Source organism: Neofelis nebulosa, chromosome 7 (genome assembly GCF_028018385.1).
Source record: "Neofelis nebulosa isolate mNeoNeb1 chromosome 7, mNeoNeb1.pri, whole genome shotgun sequence".
NCBI lineage: Eukaryota > Metazoa > Chordata > Mammalia > Carnivora > Felidae > Neofelis > Neofelis nebulosa.
In genome coordinates this window covers 1,564,576-1,582,504 of record NC_080788.1, presented here as the reverse complement: position 1 = coordinate 1,582,504, position 17,929 = coordinate 1,564,576, and the positions used below count along the sequence as shown (strand labels likewise).

At 50.2% G+C, this 17,929-nt stretch overlaps 1 long non-coding RNA gene across 1 annotated transcript in view; it reads left to right on the top strand.

Moving 5' to 3' along the window:
• Positions 1-6,574: 6,574 nt before the first annotated feature.
• The window catches only part of LOC131515905 (uncharacterized), a 141,258-nt gene continuing 129,903 nt past the window's right edge, over positions 6,575-17,929 (top strand). The window contains exon 1 of the long non-coding RNA XR_009263735.1: positions 6,575-6,822. This is a non-coding gene — a long non-coding RNA (uncharacterized LOC131515905). The remainder of the gene's footprint in view (positions 6,823-17,929) is intronic.

Genomic DNA, 17,929 nt, shown 5'->3' with positions numbered 1-17,929 from the left:
CTGTGGGTTGAGACAAACGTATAATGACATTTATCCATCACTATAGTGTTACGCAGAGTATTTGCGCCACCCTAAAACGCCTCTGTGTTCTGCCTTGACTGCCACCACTGGCAGTGACTGACCCATTCGTTGTCTCTGTGCTCTTGCTTTGTCTGGAATGTCGATTTTGTTGGAATCATAGGGGGTTGGCCTTCTCAGATTGACTTCTTGCGCCGAGTAATACGCATTTAAGTTTCCTCCGTGTCTTTTGAGCCTGATGGCTCATTTGTTTTTAGTGCTGAGTCATATTCCATTGTCTAGATGGAGACGGTTTATTAATCCACTCACCTGCTGAAGGACATCTTCGTTGCTCCCAAGTTTCGGCGATTATGAACAAAGCTGCCGTAGACATCCGCGTGCAGGTTTTCGTGTGGACGTGACTTTTCAGCTCCTTTGGGTAAACGCCACGGAGCGTGATTGCCGGATTGTGTGTAAGAGTGTGTGCGCTTTTGTCAGAAACTGCCGACTGTCTTCCCAAGGGGCCGCCCCATGTTCCCACCAGCGGAGAATGGGGGTTCCCGTCGCTGCACGTCCCCGTCAGTGTCTGGTGTTGTCGTGGTTCCAGATTTTGGCCATTCTTCCAGATGCGTGGTGGTGGCTCCCTCATGTTTTCATTTGCGTTTCCCTGGTGACCTGTGACGTGGAACATCGCTCTGTATGCTTACGTGGCGTCGTATATCTTCCGCGGTGGGGCGTCTGTTAAGGTGTTTGGCCCACTTGTAATGGATTGTCCATTTTCTTATCGTTGAGTTTTAAGAGTTCTTTGTGTGTTTTGCATAACAGTCCTTTGTCAGATGTGTCTCGTGCAAACGTTTTCTCCCAGTCTGTGGCTTGTCTTCTAATTTCTTGACCGTGTCTTTCACAGAGCAGACGGTTTTAATTTTAGTGAAGTCCAGTGAAACGTTATTTCTTTCACAAGTTGTGTCTTTGGTGTTGTATCTAAAAAGGCATCACCACACACAAGGTCATCGGGGTTTTCTCTTCCGTGATCTTCCGGGAGTTTTCTAGTTTTGCATTTTACATTTTGGTCTCTGGCCCATTTTGAGTGGATTTTTGCGAAGGGCGTAAGGTCCGCATCTAAATTCGTTAATCTGCACGTGGACGGCCAGCTGTTCCGGCACCACTTGTTGGAGAGACTGTCTTTGTTCCTTTGTCAAAGATCAGGTGACTGTATCGATAGGGTTTTCTTCTGTGCTCTTTGTTCTGTTCTGTTGATCTATTTGTCTATTCTTTTTCCAATACCACACTATTTTTGTTAGTACTGGTTTGTAGTAAGTCTCGGTGTCGGGCAGCGTCGAGTCCTTCAACTTTGTTCTACTCATTCAGTATTTTGTTGGCTGTGCTGGGTCTTTTGTCTCTACATATAAACTTGAGAATCAGTTTGTTGTTAGCCACAAAATAACTTGCTGGGATTTTGGTTGGGATTTGACTGCATCTACAGATCAATTTTGGAAGAACTGACATCTGGACAATACTGAGTCTTCCTGCCCATGAACATGGACTATCTCTCCATTTATTTAGTTCTTTGATTTCATTCATCAGAGTTTTGTAGTTTTCCTCCTATAAATCTTTTATGCATCTTGTTAGATTTATGCCTAAGTTTTGGGGGGAGGGGTATTAATGTAAATGGTGTTGTGTTTTTAATGTACACTTCTACTTGTTCATGATTGATATTTAGAAAGCAGTTGACTTTTGCATATTAAATCCATATCCTGCCACCATGCTGTATTTGACCACTAGTTCCAGAAGATTTTTTCTTTTATTCTTTTGGATTTTTTACATAGATGATCGTGTCATCTGCAAACAAAGACAGTTTTATGTCTTTCTTCCCAAAGTGTATTCCCTTTTCTCGTCTTGTTGAATTATCAAGGACTCTCAGTGTGATACTGAAGAGGAGTGGTGAGGGAGGACATCCCTGCCTTGTCCCTGGTCTTAGTGGGAAAGCTCAGAGTTTCTCCTCATTAAATGTGATGTTCGCTGTAGGTTTTTGGAGATAGCTTTTATCAAGTTGAGTAAGTTCCTCTCTATTCCTAGTTTATTGAGAGGTGTTTTTTTTTTAAATGATAAATGACTATTGGATTTTGTCAGATGCTTTTCCTGCGTCTATTGATATGATCATGTGATTTTCCTTTTTTAGTCTGATTAACATATGGGTCGTATCAATCGATTTTCAAGTGTTGAACCAGTCTCACATATCCCAAGTGGGATACATCCCACTTGGTGGTGGTATATATTTCTTTTTATAATTTTTTAAATTCAATTTGCTAATATTTTGTTGAGGGTTTTTGCGTCTATGTTCATGGGAGATATTGGTCTCTCATTACTCTCATTACAAGTTTTCTTGTAATGTCTTTTTTCTGGCTTTGGTATTAGGGGAATGCTGGCTTCATAGAATGAGTTAGGAAGTATTTCCTCTGCTTCTACATTCTGAGAGAGATTGTAGAGAATTAGCATGATTTCTTCCTTAAACGTCTGGTAGACTTCACCGGGGAACCCATCGGGACCTGGTGTCTTCTATTTTGGAAGATGATTTTATTGATTCCATTCCGTTAATAGATCTAGGCCTCTTCAGGTCATCTGTTTCTTCTTATGTGCGTTTTATCAGTTTGTGTCCTTCAAGGAACTGGTCTATTTCGTCTAGGTTGTCACATTTATGGGCACAGAGCCATTTGTAGTATGTCTTTCATTTCTGTGGGATCGATAGTGATCTGCCTTCTTTCATTTCTGATATTAGTACCCTGCAGGCTCTCTCTTGTTTTCTTAGATAGCCTGGCTATAGTCTTACTGATGTCATTGATCTCTTCAAAGCACCACCTTTGGGTTCATTTATTTTGTCCGTCGATTTCTTGTTTTTAATTTCACTGGCTTCTGCTCTAATTCTTCCTTCTTTTCTTCTGTTTTCTCTGGATTTGCTCTCCTTTTTCTAGTTTCCTAAGGTGGAAAGTTAGATAATTGATTTTATTTTTAACTTTTTTGAGGCTCCTCCGAACTGTTTTCCAGAGAGGCTATAACCAGTCTGCATTCCCACCAACAGAATGGGTTCCCCTTTCTCTGCATCCTTGCCAACATCTGTTGTCTCTCGTGCTGTTGATAGATAATTGAATTTAGGTCTTTCTTCCTTTCCAGTATATGCATTTGATGTTATAAATTTCTCTTTAATCACTGCTTTCACTGCATCCCACGATTTGTGATAAACCGTGCTTAATTTTTATTTAGTTCAAAAATATTTTAAAATTTCCCTTGAGATTTCTTCTTTGACCCATGTGTTACTTAGAAGCATGTTGTCTATTCTGCATGTATCTTGGGATTTTCCAAAACATTGATTTCTAGCTCAATTTCACCGTGGTCTGAGAGCAGGATTGCGTGATTTATATTCTTTCAGATTTGTTAAGGTGCGTTTAATTTTTTTTTTATTTGAGTGTAGATGGCACACCGTGTTCCATTAGTTTGAGGTGCACAACACAGTGATTCGACAAGTTTATATACATCACGCTGTGACACTCGTTACAATACAGATGGACCCAGAGTGTGTTATGCTAAGTGAGATAAGTCAGAGAAAGACAAATACCATATGATTTCACTCGTATGTGGAATTTCACGTGTGCTTTCCGGTCCAGAATGTGTTTGGGGAATGTTCCCTGTGAACCTGAGAAAACAAACGTGCATTCTGCTGTTGTCGCATGAAGGTGTCTACGGAGGTCAAATACGTCCATTCAGTTGGTGGTGGTGAAGGTCCGCTATGTCCTACTGTTTTCCTACCTCCTGGCTTTGTCCGTTTCTGGCGGAGGGTTGGTGGAGTCTCGAGCCGTCACCGTGGATTCAGCTGTTTCCCCTTGATATTCTCTCAGTTCCGCCTCAGGAAAAACTGGATGATTTGTTGTTAGGCACACGCATTTTAAGGATTGTTTTATCTCCTTGGAGAATTGGCTCCTTTATCCTTAAGTACTGCCTTTCGAGATCGCTGGTAACTTTCCTGACTTTGGAGTCTGCTCTGCTTTATTGATATAGCTACCCTTGTTTTCTTTTCATTAGTGTTAACATAGTATGTTTCCCCCATCCGTTTACCTTAAATTGATACGTGTCTCTCTCTCCATGAAGGGGGTTTCTTGTAGAGAACACAGAGCTGGGTCCTGTTTTTTGATCCACCCTGACAATATTTTTTTACCTGGTGCACTTAGGCCGTGGACATTCAAAGTGATAAATATTAATATATTCCTTTTGTCTTGATGCCTTGATCTTTCCAAATGTTCAGAGACTCTTTGCTTTCTCAGGTGGGCAGAGAGAGGTAACTGGCTTGCCATTATTGAGTTTTAAGCCGTTAAAAACTATGTGGATCCTTTTCAAATCTTTTACCTTTAGAAAAAGAGGACAAAAACTAATTTTTTTATAGTAGTTTGTCTTGTTAGATTAGATGTCTGTTTACCGGGGAGGGGTCGGGGGGAAGGGAGTTACAGCCACAGGCAGATTTTCAGTACGATCCACCCCGGTGGGCTGAACGATGGCTTTTCCCTGCCCCTGGTAGGGTCTCAGCACCAGCCGGGCACCACGGCCGAGCGCGTGGTGGGTGTTAGCTGGTGATGCCCTAGCTCACCCACCCCCACCCCCACCTCACCCACCGAGCGCAGGCTCCGAAATGTGTTCCGAGCTCTGAGACCTCTCTCCTTCTTAGGAGTGTGCGGACCTCTCCCTTCTGACTATCCACGCCGGCCTTGCTGCTGCAGGTTGAGAGGTGGTGTTTTTCACTCTAGAGTTCTATTTTTTTAATGTGATTTATCGTCAAGTTAGCTAACATACAGTGTACACAGTGTGCTCTTGGCTTTGGGGGTAGGTTCCTCTGATTCATCACTAACATACAACACCCAGTGCTCATCCCGGCAGGTGCCCTCCTCCATGCCCATCACCCATCTTCCCCTCTCCCCGCCGCCATCAGCCCTCAGTTTGTTCTCTTTATTTAAGAGTCTCTTATGGTTTGCCTCCCTCCTTCCCTCTCTGTAATTATTTTTTCCCCTTCCCCTCCCCCGTGGTCTTCTGTTAAGTTTCTCAAGTTCCACATACGAGTGAAAACATGGTATGTGTCTTTCTCTGCCTGACTTATCTCACTCAGCATAATACCCTCCAGTTCCATCCACGTTGCTGTAAATGGCAGGATTTCATTCTTCCTCGTTGCCAAGTAGTATTCTGTTGTGTACATAAACCACATCTTTATCCGTTCGTCAGTCCATGGACTTCTAGTTGGTGGTGGAGAGGCGAGCACAGTCATGCTGCAGGGAACATCTTCTCTGTGTTGGTTGGGGCGTCTCATTGAGCGGCAGACGACCCTCCCTTGATTCGGGCATCAGAGCCCGCTGCAGCCACAGCTCAGCTCTCCCTAATACCCGGTTAGTTCCGCGGAAAGGCTGGAGAGAGACATACAGACGCCAGCTGTGTGCCCAGCGCAGGGGCACGCCCGTGAACAATCTGTGGGAGCAAGTGCACGTCTCTCCCAACCCCGCTTGTCTTTAAACCTGCTGTTGCCGGTGAGGTGTTTGCACTCCGCTGGGGACACTTCGCACCTGCTCCCAGGTGAACCTTCTCTTCGGATCCACCTGCCAATTAGGGGACGATTGGAAATTTACCCTAAACCAGGTGCGTTCTACGTAACTCACGTAAACCTAGTATTTGGTGGCACCTGCCATCCACTGATAGATTTCCTATCTTTCTCGTGTCTTTATGTAGTAGCATATTCGAAAGTCAGGAGAATGGGACGGTGCGTGTTTGAGCTCCATTTTCATCTGGAACCAGGCCAGCAAAGCTCTTGACCAGGACAGTAACGTTATTTAAATGGTCCTTTTGGAGCCTCCTTTCTGCACCGTGCCCGTGCACGCAGACAAGTCCTCTGCTGCCATCTCAGAAAACCTTGGACTAACCGTGCTTGCAGCTGGCTTGTGCCCGAACAGCTCCTGGGCTGGGGCAAAGCACCGTCCCCTGGTCAGAATCTCCTTGTGGTCCATGGTCGGGTCACTGTGTAAACTCTGATCTTTATGGTCCCGATCCCTCGTTCCTGTCTCCTTTGTCAGAATTTCTTCTTTGTTAGACTGTTTATGGTGTGCGGTACCTTTTGCCCCCCACTTGCTAACTTTGCATGTGTTCTGGGTGTCCCAGTTAAGGATTCGGATTGCCGTTGTTTCAGCAGGAATCTAGTCTGAACATTACAGGGTGACAGGGTGGAAACTGCTGTGTTTCTACGCTGTAGCCATCCTTTCTCTTTCTCTTACTAATGGAACCCCAGTGTTGTTGAGAATGGCATTGTGCCTAGATCAAAGATTATTATTTTGTACCATTCTTGAAGCCAATACTTGTCAAAGAAAAACTTGCTGAGGCTTATTGAGGTTTTACTTTCCTGATATAGATACCATGCCTTCCTCCTTCTGGCCCTTCCTAATTCTCAGAACTCGGATGTGATGGCTGGAGCTGAAGCATTCATCTTGCAAATGTGAGGGAAAAATGAAGATCATTTCAGAGCCCCTGGTCCTGATGTCCTTGAGCCACCAAACCAGTGTCAGAGATCACCTAGCTCTAGACTTGCTGTTACAGAAGAGAAAGGGACTCACCTCTTGTTTACGCTTCTCTTACTTTAGTTTTCTGTTATATTCAACCAGACTTGCTTGCTGACGGACCCTGGCAGTGCGTTGTTCGGGATGTGTTCGGATGCAAGGAAACATGACGTCCACTCAGTTCTGTCCCAGATGCACCGAAGAATTCGAGACCGGAGCCCAGAATGGGGAGGGAGAGTTGACTGAGTAGGTAAGTACAGGGAACTTTCAAGAGGGAAAGCGGGTCACTGCTGAAGCAAGAGAGGCAATGGCCCTGTGAAGGTCCTGCCGCATCCTTTTAAGCTGCTTTCTGCACGTGTAAACTTGGCTTTGAGGGGCATGTTAGATTGACAGCTGGTGGTTATATAACATTTTGGCTTCTAAGCATGTGCCTACCTGTGAAGCCTTCTGTTATAATTGTATTTATGTGTTGCATATTTGTGAGTTTCTAACGACCCTTTGCTGTGACCTTGAGGGCAAGGTGCACCTTTGTGCGCATTCTCAGCTCTCACAAGTCCCCTTGTGGCTCTTGAGCCCGCTCTGTGGCTAAGCCTTTGCTGTTCTGCCACCCATAGAGGTGGCTCTGAAGGTGTGGCCGTTAACCCTCGGGGGTGGCCGGCACCTGCTTTACCCCTCCCCGCTCACGCCTAACTGCCTAACATCCCCCCGCCCCCGCCAAGTGATTGGACCCCAAATCATAGGGAATTGGGGCGATGACCACTCTGGCTTCTTCATGCTGTCAGGGGGTGTTGTGGGGATTTGGGGCACCCATCACTTGCCGACCATCGAGGAGATAAGGCGATGGCGGCTGGCCATGTCCGTTCAGGGGCTTGGGGAAAGAGCTGTAGACATCTGATCGTTGATATCCTTGGTTGAGGACCGAAAGGGAAAGAGCTGTAGGCATCTGATGGTTGATATCCTTGGTTGAGGACCGAAAGGGAAAGAGCTGTAGGCATCTGATGGTTGATACCCTTGGTTGAGGACCGAAAGGGAAAGAGCTGTAGGCATCTGATGGTTGATACCCTTGGTTGAGGACCGAAAGGGAAAGAGCTGTAGGCATCTGATGGTTGATATCCTTGGTTGAGGACCGAAAGGGAAAGAGCTGTAGGCATCTGATGGTTGATATCCTTGGTTGAGGACCGAAAGGGAAAGAGCTGTAGGCATCTGATGGTTGATATCCTTGGTTGAGGACCGAAAGGGAAAGAGCTGTAGGCATCTGATGGTTGATATCCTTGGTTGAGGACCGAAAGGGAAAGAGCTGTAGCCATCTGATGGTTGATATCCTTGGTTGAGGACCGAAAGGGAAAGAGCTGTAGGCATCTGATGGTTGATACCCTTGGTTGAGGACCGAAAGGGAAAGAGCTGTAGCCATCTGATGGTTGATATCCTTGGTTGAGGACTGAAAGGGAAAGAGCTGTAGGCATCTGATGGTTGATACCCTTGGTTGAGGACCGAAAGGGAAAGAGCTGTAGGCATCTGATGGTTGATATCCTTGGTTGAGGACCGAAAGGGAAAGAGCTGTAGGCATCTGATGGTTGATATCCTTGGTTGAGGACCGAAAGGGAAAGAGGTGTAGGCATCTGATGGTTGATATCCTTGGTTGAGGACCGAAAGGGAAAGAGCTGTAGGCATCTGATGGTTGATACCCTTGGTTGAGGACCGAAAGGGAAAGAGCTGTAGCCATCTGATGGTTGATATCCTTGGTTGAGGACCGAAAGGGAAAGAGCTGTAGGCATCTGATGGTTGATATCCTTGGTTGAGGACCGAAAGGGAAAGAGCTGTAAGCCTCTGATGGTTGATATCCTTGGTTGAGGACCGAAAGGGAAAGAGGTGTAGGCATCTGATGGTTGATATCCTTGGTTGAGGACCGAAAGGGAAAGAGGTGTAGGCATCTGATGGTTGATATCCTTGGTTGAGGACCGAAAGGGAAAGAGCTGTAGGCATCTGATGGTTGATACCCTTGGTTGAGGACCGAAAGGGAAAGAGCTGTAGCCATCTGATGGTTGATATCCTTGGTTGAGGACCAGATGGAAATTGATGGCCTGTAGCCTGGAGGCGACAAAAGATACCAACGTATTGATTAGTTGTGGTCCAGAGAGTGACAGTAAGAGAGCCACTAGAGTGAGGGAAATCGAGGGAGTAAGGGTGTAATTGTAGCGGAGGGACCAGCGAATTTTTATCTTACATGATAAGGAGCCCGCTGATAGGACAGACTTGAAGTGTGGCGCTCCAGAGGGCCAGCTGTCCGTCTCCATGGGTCTTGGCTCCGCGTCTCTGTGCCTGGCGCCTTCGTCCTCGGGTCAGGTCAGGTGCGCGTCTCCACCCTGCACCCTCACCGTCCGGTCAGGTCAGGTGCGCGTCCGTGCCCGGCAGGCAGTGAAATCTCCTAATAATGTCTCCAAGAGCAGAAAGCAGAAAGCATCGCTCCCTCAGAAGGCGGGTCATTAACTAGGGCACCTCAACCGTGCACGCCCACGTGGAGATAAGCTGGAGACCGTCGTTACCGACTACCAGACACCCGGCCCGCACCCCGCAGGCCACACTGACAGCTTAGCCTCTCGGAGCCTCCAACGTGTTTGGTTTTGGTTTTTCTTCTGGTAAAAGCAGGATGCTAAGAATTGCATTACCGCGTCTCCCTGCCCAGAGGGCGAAATAATTCTGTACAAATGTATGTTGAATAAGTGGGGACAAAAACTGAAATCGAATAAGGGGGAGGCACTTTGGAAACTGGTAAACATTACGGAACTCAACCTATTAATCCAAAAGTTAATTCCGCAAACACTCATGACTAACCACTCTGGGCCAGTAGCTGGAGATAGAGTCAGGGGAGACCCCAGGTGTAAGCAGGGAGGAAAGGTGGACACGTGAATAACTGTGTCACTTACAACGTGACAAGAGCAGGCCTGGATCTCCTTGTGATGCAGCTTCTAGAAGAGGGCGTTAGACGGTGCAAAGGGGTTTGAAGGGTATATTCGTTACGATACCGTGGGCTGTAACCGCGGCAGTGACGATGACCAAATCCAAGCTTTCAAGGACTTGACGTTACGAAAGAGTTCTTACTCATTTAAGCCAATCGCAGGTGCCCTTGGCTGTGGGAAAAGGAGTTGGCATGAGGCAGTGAGGAGACGGACAAGTTCTGCTCCACGTTTGGAGACCAATAAAGGCCCTGCATCTTCAACACGTTGTGCCTTCTCGCATCTCTGCAGCCGATGGGGGAATAGGGAGATGTGGGGTGGCACTCATTTCTTTCCCTTGTATTTCACTGGTTAGGACCAGTCCCGTGGCCCCATCTAGGCCCTAGAGGGTCGTAAACACAGTTGCTGGCCAGGCCGACTTTCTCCAAACACGGCCGAAACCTACAGAAAGAAGGCGTGAGTCTTTGATGGGCAGCAAGCCCACTGTACTCCAGAGGGCTTCCTGGAGGAGGTAGGCTTAGTGCAGAGTTTTGAAGGATGAATTGGAGTCAGAAACTCCAGATACTGACCTGCATTCCAGCCGGAGGGAGCTATTTGCGACAATAATCATGAGAAGATTTGTGAGAGATTTAGAATCATCTTTGTCTGTTGAAGAGCTTCCAGAAGTTTCATATTTGACCAGAGTGTTATGATCCGTCTGTGTGGGACGAAAACCTATAAACCCAGTTCTGGGTGAAGAGTGATGACTTCAGTTTTCTTGCTGGGAGACTCGTCTGGGTGTGGGGTTTGATCGTGAGTTATCTGAGGTCTGGACAGAGCCCGGTGGGTACTGGGCGTGCTCCATCCAGGGGCCCTGAGCGCAGTGAGCTGACCATGACCTTGGGGACGGGAACGAGCCTGCCGAGTTGCAGCGGTTGATGGGTCTTGAGCAGCAGGGACAGCAGGTGGGGCGGGTCTGACCAAAGGGTCAGCGTAATGACTGGTCTCTGTGAACCTTGGCTTCTTCGTCTGCGAGACGTGGTTCACGTGGTTGTTGGCGAACAATAATGAGCAGACGAGGGGAGATCCAAACGAGTAAGTAATGTAGACAGAGACACTTGTAAGAGACTAGATGCTATGCATATTAGCCCATTAATTAACCTGCACTTCCCTTCCGTGGCGCTGGATGGATACTTGCTCTGGACAAGACGTTGAGCTAGAAGGTAATGAAGGGCAGTGAACACGAGGCGACGAGCGGGAGCATGTTTTCTGTAGGCCGGGGACCGTGCTCAGCCGAACGGCCCAGGAAAAGCATCCTTTTGAGAGGACCGGCTGGTGGCCATGTGACGATTGCGGCCCTGTGTTTTCCGAATCGCTCTTGAATTAGCTCCCTCCTCCCCGGTCCTAGAGGCATCCCCATAGTTCATACCCTCCTGTCTCTCTTGTGGAATAGATATTGCAGGAAAATCTGCTCATTGGTTCCTTCCTTCATTCAACACCTACTGAGCTGTACCACTCATGGGGCCTTGGGCGTGTGGCAGCGAATTCTGCCAAAGCGTCGGTCTCCCCACACGGCCACAAGAAAGCGGAACCCCTGGCATGGCACAACAACAACACCCACCCCCCAGACTCGACCCGTCTCCCCAGCCTCATGGCTTGGAGCCCCTTTCTCTGCGTGACAGTCTCCTCGTACTCTGCACACTCTTTGCTCTTGAAGTGCTGAAAAGGGCTCCAGGATCAAGACCGGGTATGAACTCTGGTTTGGAGAAGTCACTTAGGCTCAGTTAACTTACTTGTAAGTAGGAAATACAAACGGGCCTTGACCTCTAGCGTAAAAAGCCACTGACGTAGGAACGTAAGCTGATTAGCACCACATCCTAGATGAGTTGGTGTGTGTTTGGTCACAAGCAACAGAGAACCTGACCACAGAGTTTTAAACAAGTAAGCGAGTCTTTCAACAAGTCTCTATACAGAGACTGAACGTAGTTTTCGATGTGGCTTCAGTGGCTCAAAGAGACAGGACTGACTTTCTCGAGCCTTCCCTCGTGCTGGTCACCTCATGCTCAGAGGGTGGCTGCGGTGGTCCCAGACTTCGCATCTACATCCCGGTGCCTGCCGGGTCCCTCCTGTTTCCATCAGGAAGGCACCCTTGCCTGGACTGCACGCGGCACAATTCCCATTAGGTCATCTGGTCTGAAAGCGGATCACGCGGCCGTCTCCAGGCGCCAGGGCGGTCGGGGACTCGGAGAAGGTTGAAACAAGTGGAGATCGGGGCTGGGCTCGCTGTACTCCGAACGCATCTGGAGGTCCGCCGACGGAGGAGAAGAGGCCAGCGTTGCCTGGAGCGACTGAGCGGTGTCGGCAGACCTTTTCCCCCCGAATCGCTGCCGCGTGCGGACGAACGCCCCGAGCGTTTGCAGGTGGTGAGTCGTGAGGGCTCAGCACCGTCCGCCAACTTTGTCTCGTGTTGTGTTCTTTCTTCAACCTCGGTGTAACTCCTCAAGGACACGCAGAGACCCACGAACTGGCCGCCCCGGGACTAAACCGCCCCTCTGCCTACCTCTGTTGTCTTCACTTTGTCATTATTCCAGGCGAGGGGGCCCCGGTTCTGCCGGGCTCATGTGGTGGCCACGCGCGCTGCACAGAGGGTTGCGTCCAAACCTCGGAACCCTTCCGTCACCTGACACGCGTGCGAGTGCAGGGCACGGGGTGAGTGTGCCCTGGCGAATGGTAGAGCGAGGTCGCACGCACCGAAGGTGATGTGACCGCAGAGCCTGTGCGCCTGGTGGGGACCCACACCCAGATGGACGCCTCTGTGTGAAGGCCAGCCTGTTCAGGGGCTCCGGGGGTCCCGTCCCCGTCCCCACGGCCTCCGGGCTCAGAGTCTAGCCTCCCCTGTCTCTGTGGCAGCTGCCCCTGGATGCACTCCTTCCAGCCTTATGTAGGCACCTCCTGGGGTCCCCTGGTGAAGCCGAGGTGTGACGTCCAGGGACCCTCTGGGCACACACGTGCAGCCAGGAAGTGGGAGGAGTGGATGCCTCCCGGGGCAGACCCCCCAGCCAGCGGGGGCCGCAGCCCCGGGCCACCTCCTGCACACTTCCTCCCTGCAGGCGGAGGTCCAGACTCTCGGACGCCGGACGAGGCAACCTTGCGGGAGGCGGTCTCGTGAGGTCCAGCAGTCAGTCTTCCTTCATACCGGGCAGTGGCCAGCTCGGCAAAGGCCCCCACAGGCCATGGCGGCCCTTTCCTCTCTGCCTCATCCCTCCGTTTCCCCACGCCTTCTTCATCGATCACCAAGTGTTAGCACATAAATGTTTATAATTTCAGCTCGGCTTTCTGCGCGGCCCAGGCTGAGACCGTGCGTGACGCTATTTCACTGTTTAGGATGACTTCCTTTGTCTAGAAACGTCCCCGCGGTGAGAGTCCTGAGTCGGAACATAGAAGTATTCTCACAGCTTTGAGAACTTTATCACAGACTGCGAATCAGCCCACCCCCGGCCCTCGGCTGACACCACGGAGGAGTGTCTCTATGTCTCTGAGTCACACTGTCCTTCCTCATCACGGAGCCAGGAGCAGAGCCAAGGCCCCGCCGGCAGTGAGTACGGAGAAGGCTGCAGACAGGAACGCGTGTGGCCACGACATTTCTACAACCAGAGCTGCTGCGGTGTTGACGGATGGGGACGCGTGGGCTTCGCCGAAAGGGACGTTCGCCACTTGGGTGCACGCTTCCAAGGGAAAGAAAACCCAGGCACGCGGCCTTTACGGGGTGCGGCCCCTGTAGCTCTAATTGCCTGTGAGCTAATTAGGGACCAGTACGTGGCCAGGAGTGAGATTCTCATCCCTCAAAGTGTGCACTTCCAGCGAGGGGCTCACGATCTGTGCGTCACAAGGCGAGCGTTGCCTGCTGACTTCCTCTCCTCGAGTGCGCGCTGGCCTCACCCCGGGGCCGCCGCACTCAGGAGTCATCGGGCAGAGCCCAGAGAAGCCAGGAAGAGGGCGCAGGCTGCCGGAGCCCATGGACGGGTCTGCAGTCGAGCGCACCCCGGAAACGAGTCTTTGGGGGGAGATGGAATTCGGACGGCTCTTCGCAAGAGCTGCTTTTGAGTCTGCTCGTCACAGTCACAGGCTTTCCGGGAGAACCCAGACGCCAGCCACCTCCCTGAGTCAGAAGGCCGTTGTCCAGGCCCTGAGAAGAGCCCAGGGGAGCCTTCCGGTTGCCCGGGTGGGCCCGCCATGTGAATGGAACACTAGACATAACGGCACAGGTGGGGGTCCCCGTGGCCACGAGCCGCTTGGTTCCTCTCTGCTTCTCCGCGGACTTTCACCCTGCGTGTCTGAGGTTTCTCCGGTGTCCCCAATGGACGGAACCTTCCGTCCTCAACCTTCTCGCTTCATGCCAGGGTCGTGCTGTGTTCTCACCTTCCCCGAGAAGTGAGTGAGAGGAGACGGAAAGGTGGCCTCCTTCTCTGGTCAGCTCTGACCGCAGACGGGGGGCTGCAGGACCGGAGGTGCCTGGGGCGGGTTGTGGCCCCGGATGGACGTCGGTGCCCGTGGCCCGAGCCGCTGGCCGTGCCAGTCTGCGGCGTCTTGACGTGTGAATTACAGCAGCATGGGTATCGCAGCTGTTCAGAGGTTACTAGGCTGCACGGTCTGCGGGGTGGGGTGGGGCGGGGGTCGAGTTCCTCGTTCTCCTCACTGACTGTGTGATCTGGTCCTTTCCCTCCTCCTGCGGCCAGAAGGTTAAGACCCAGAAGGAACAGGAGCTCTCTGTCCCTGCCATGTTGGTGGCTCCTCGCGGGCGTCCCTGCTCAACAACACATTTACTTTACCCTGAACTTGGCCTCACGACAGCGCATATACCTGATAACCACGCCAGCTGAGGTTGGATTCCTGTCCCCCCCAGGATCAAATGTCCCCAAGTCCCTTCTGCTAACTGCCTGGAAGCCAGTTGTTTCCGAGTAGGTTGACATCAGAATTGAAATCGGTTTGCTCTGATCATTTGCTGAGCAAACCCCCTCCCTGTCCGCCTCCAAGCCGCGAAATCCAGCCACGAGCCCCCTGCATTCGCCTTCCCTGGCTGGGTAACAAATCAGCACGAACTTAGCAGCTTGAAGCAACGCTTCGTCTCCGTTCGTCATCTGACGGGCTCATAGTTTGTTTTTTTTTTTTTTTTTTTTTTTTTTTTTTTTCAACGTTTATTTTATTTTTGGGACAGAGAGAGACAGAGCATGAACGGGGGAGGGACAGAGAGAGGGAGACACAGAATCGGAAACAGGCTCCAGGCTCTGAGCCATCAGCCCAGAGCCTGACGCGGGGCTCGAACTCACGGACCGTGAGATCGTGACCTGGCTGAAGCCGGACGCTTAACCGACTGCGCCACCCAGGCGCCCCATGACGGGCTCATAGTTTGAAGCCCAGGCAAGGTCAGCCGCTCGTCTGGCGGAAATCTTGGTGCCTGCGGCCTGCGCTCTGACCTGGAGGTTCTGGACGTAAGTCCACTCCCAGGCTCTTGGGGTTGCTGGCAGAATTCAGTCCTGAGTGGTTGTATGACTAAGGTCCTGCTTGCCTGCTGACTGTTCGCTGGAGTTCTCAGCTTCTAGAAGCTTCCCCTGTCCCCCGACTTGTGGCCCCTTTGTCTATAAAGGCTGCAGTGATGCCACAAATCTTTCTCGTGCTCCAGACCTCTTGGACTTTCCCCTCTACCTCCAGAAGAGTTAATACCGACTCTTCTCAGACTCTTCCAAAAAATAGAAGAGGAGAGAAAACTCTTCCAAAGTAATTTCCCAGGCCAGCCTTGTCTTTATACCCAAACCAGACAAGGATGCCACAAGGAAAGAAAACACCATACATACACCCTACACAAAAATAAAGTAAAAATGGATCAAAGACTTGAATGTGAGACCTGAAGCCGTAAAACTCTCAGGAGAGAACATCAGTGGCAGAGCGCCTTGACATTGGTCTTGGTGATGATTTATTTGACTTGATTTGACACCAAAAGCAAAGACAACAAAAGTAAAGATAACTCAGTGGGACCACCTCAAACCAAGCAGCTTCTGCATCAACAAAACGAAAAGGCAGTTTATGGAATGAGAGAAGATATTTGCAAATCACGTATCTGATAAGGGGTTAGTCTCCAAAATACATAAAGAGCTCGTACAACTCGATAGCAAAACGAAACCCCAAACAATCCAACTAAAAAATGGACGGAGGCCTGGAACAGACACTTCTCCAAAGCAGACATCCAGAGGCCAACCGACACGTGAGAAGACGCCCAACACCACTCATCATCAGAGAAATACACGTCAGAACTACAAAGAGTTACCACCTCCCATTTGTCAGAACGGCTAGAATCAAAAACACAAGAAACAAGTGTTGGCCAGAATGTGGAGAGAAGGGAACCCTCTTGTGCTGTTGCTGGGCATGCGCACTGGTGCAGCCGCTCTGGAAGACAGTGTGGAGGCTCCTCAGAAAGTGAAATAGAACTACCCTACGACCCAGCAGTTGCCCTGTTGTGTACTTATCTGAAGAAGGCAAAAATAGTAACTCAAAAAGATATCTGCCCCCCCCCAATGTTCACAGAAACATTATTTACAACACACAAGACATGGAAAGAACCTGAACACCGACTGACAGCTGAATGGATGAAGACGATGTGAGACAGATGCCATATGATCTCACTCATGGGTGGAATCTAAAAACAACGCCACACAAAAACAAAAAAACTAAACTCAAATATGAGTGGAATAGATGTGGAATTTAGGAACCACATGCGAAGTAACCGCTTGAGCTAAAGCCGACCCTAAATGTGGAATTTAAAACAAACAAACAAACAAACAAACAAACAAACAAACAAACCGTAGATACAAGCTCATAGATACAGAGAACAGACAGGTGGTGGCCAGAGGCAGGGGGCGGGAATGGGCGAAATGGGTGAAGGTGGTCAGAAGGTACAAGCTTGTCGTTATAAGATCATTAGGTCGCGGGACGTAGCATACAGCATGGTGACTGTAGTTAGCAATACTATATTGCATATTTGAAAGTTGCTGAGAGAGTGGATCTTAAAAACATTCTCGTCGCAGGGAACAAGTTCTGTAGCTACGTATGGTGATGGGTGTTGACCAAACACCGTGGTGATCGTTGCACAGTATATACAAATACCGGATGGTTAGGTTGTACCCCTGAAACTAACATGGTGTCATGTGTCAGTTACACGTCAGCAGAAAAGGGTACATTCTACTGGGGACCAGTGTCTGTGCCACGTCATAGGGACTGTTTGCAGTAAAGGTGGGCACAGCATGTATGGGTGGCAATGAACAAGGATGACCGATTCTGCTTGGGGCAGTGGTGGGGAGGTGACTCCGGGGGAGAAGTTCGCCGAGAATTTGGATTTCTGGCTGGATACCAGCTGATGGACTTCTGCCTGTCCGAATACTACTTGGCAAGTTCCTTTTCCTCCGAGAATCTCGCTTCCTTGTCAGTGTTGCGAGAAGCCTGTCTCACGTCTCTTGCCGTTTGAACTTGAGGTGCTGGGAGCGTGCGTGTGAGTGGGCAGGATGGTCGTGCAGACAACTGGGGATAACGGGGTAGGATCGTCTCTAGGGTCGTGTCTTGCCTGCCTGCTTTCACTGTCACCTGGGTTCCTCTGCCCTGCCCAGAGGGAGGCCAGAGATGAGATCTAGACACCAAGCAGGGCCCAACACAGACGGAATTCGAGCTGGCGTGGGCAACAAGGCCACGTGATGAGGACTTCCGTGGTCCTAATCCAGGGGCACACGTATTCTTCCCGAAACCCTGCGGGCTCCGCTCTCCTCCCTCCAGTACGGAGCTCCAGACGTCACATGTGCAGCAACATCCAGAGGGGGAAATCCCTGTGCCTTCTTTCTCAGAGCCATGGGCCCCCGGGGTTGGTCAACCGGAGGGTGGGGGAGGACCCTGTGTACAGGGCATCACCCCGGGGTCCCCACGCATTCGTCGGTAAGAGCACGGAGCACCAGGACTGACTGGGACTGGTCTACACACGGGGGAGTGGTGAAGACTCCCGGCCCCTCCTCTCGGGACACAGGACACTGGGCCTGGGGAGCAGCGGTCCAGCCTGCTTTGCTGGGGCACCGGTGACAGTCACTATTTCATGGCTCTCTGGGTACCAGAGTGGGGCGTGTGGGAGGGCCCTGCAGAGGCACAGGTCAGCCCAGGGCAGTGATGATGGTGACACTAGGGACATCAAGTCCGTTGGTCAGCGTCTGAAAGCCGCCCAGCAGTGAGTACGTGCAGCTCAGAGGCCACGTGAGCAAATCCTGTATAAACGGGCTGTGCCCTTGGAATAAAACATAGGTATGTGATGCTCACTTAAAAATGTCATGTCTCTTTAAATCAAACCTTCCTTTTTTTCCAGGCAAAATAAACAAATCGAGTGCAAGGCTCCGT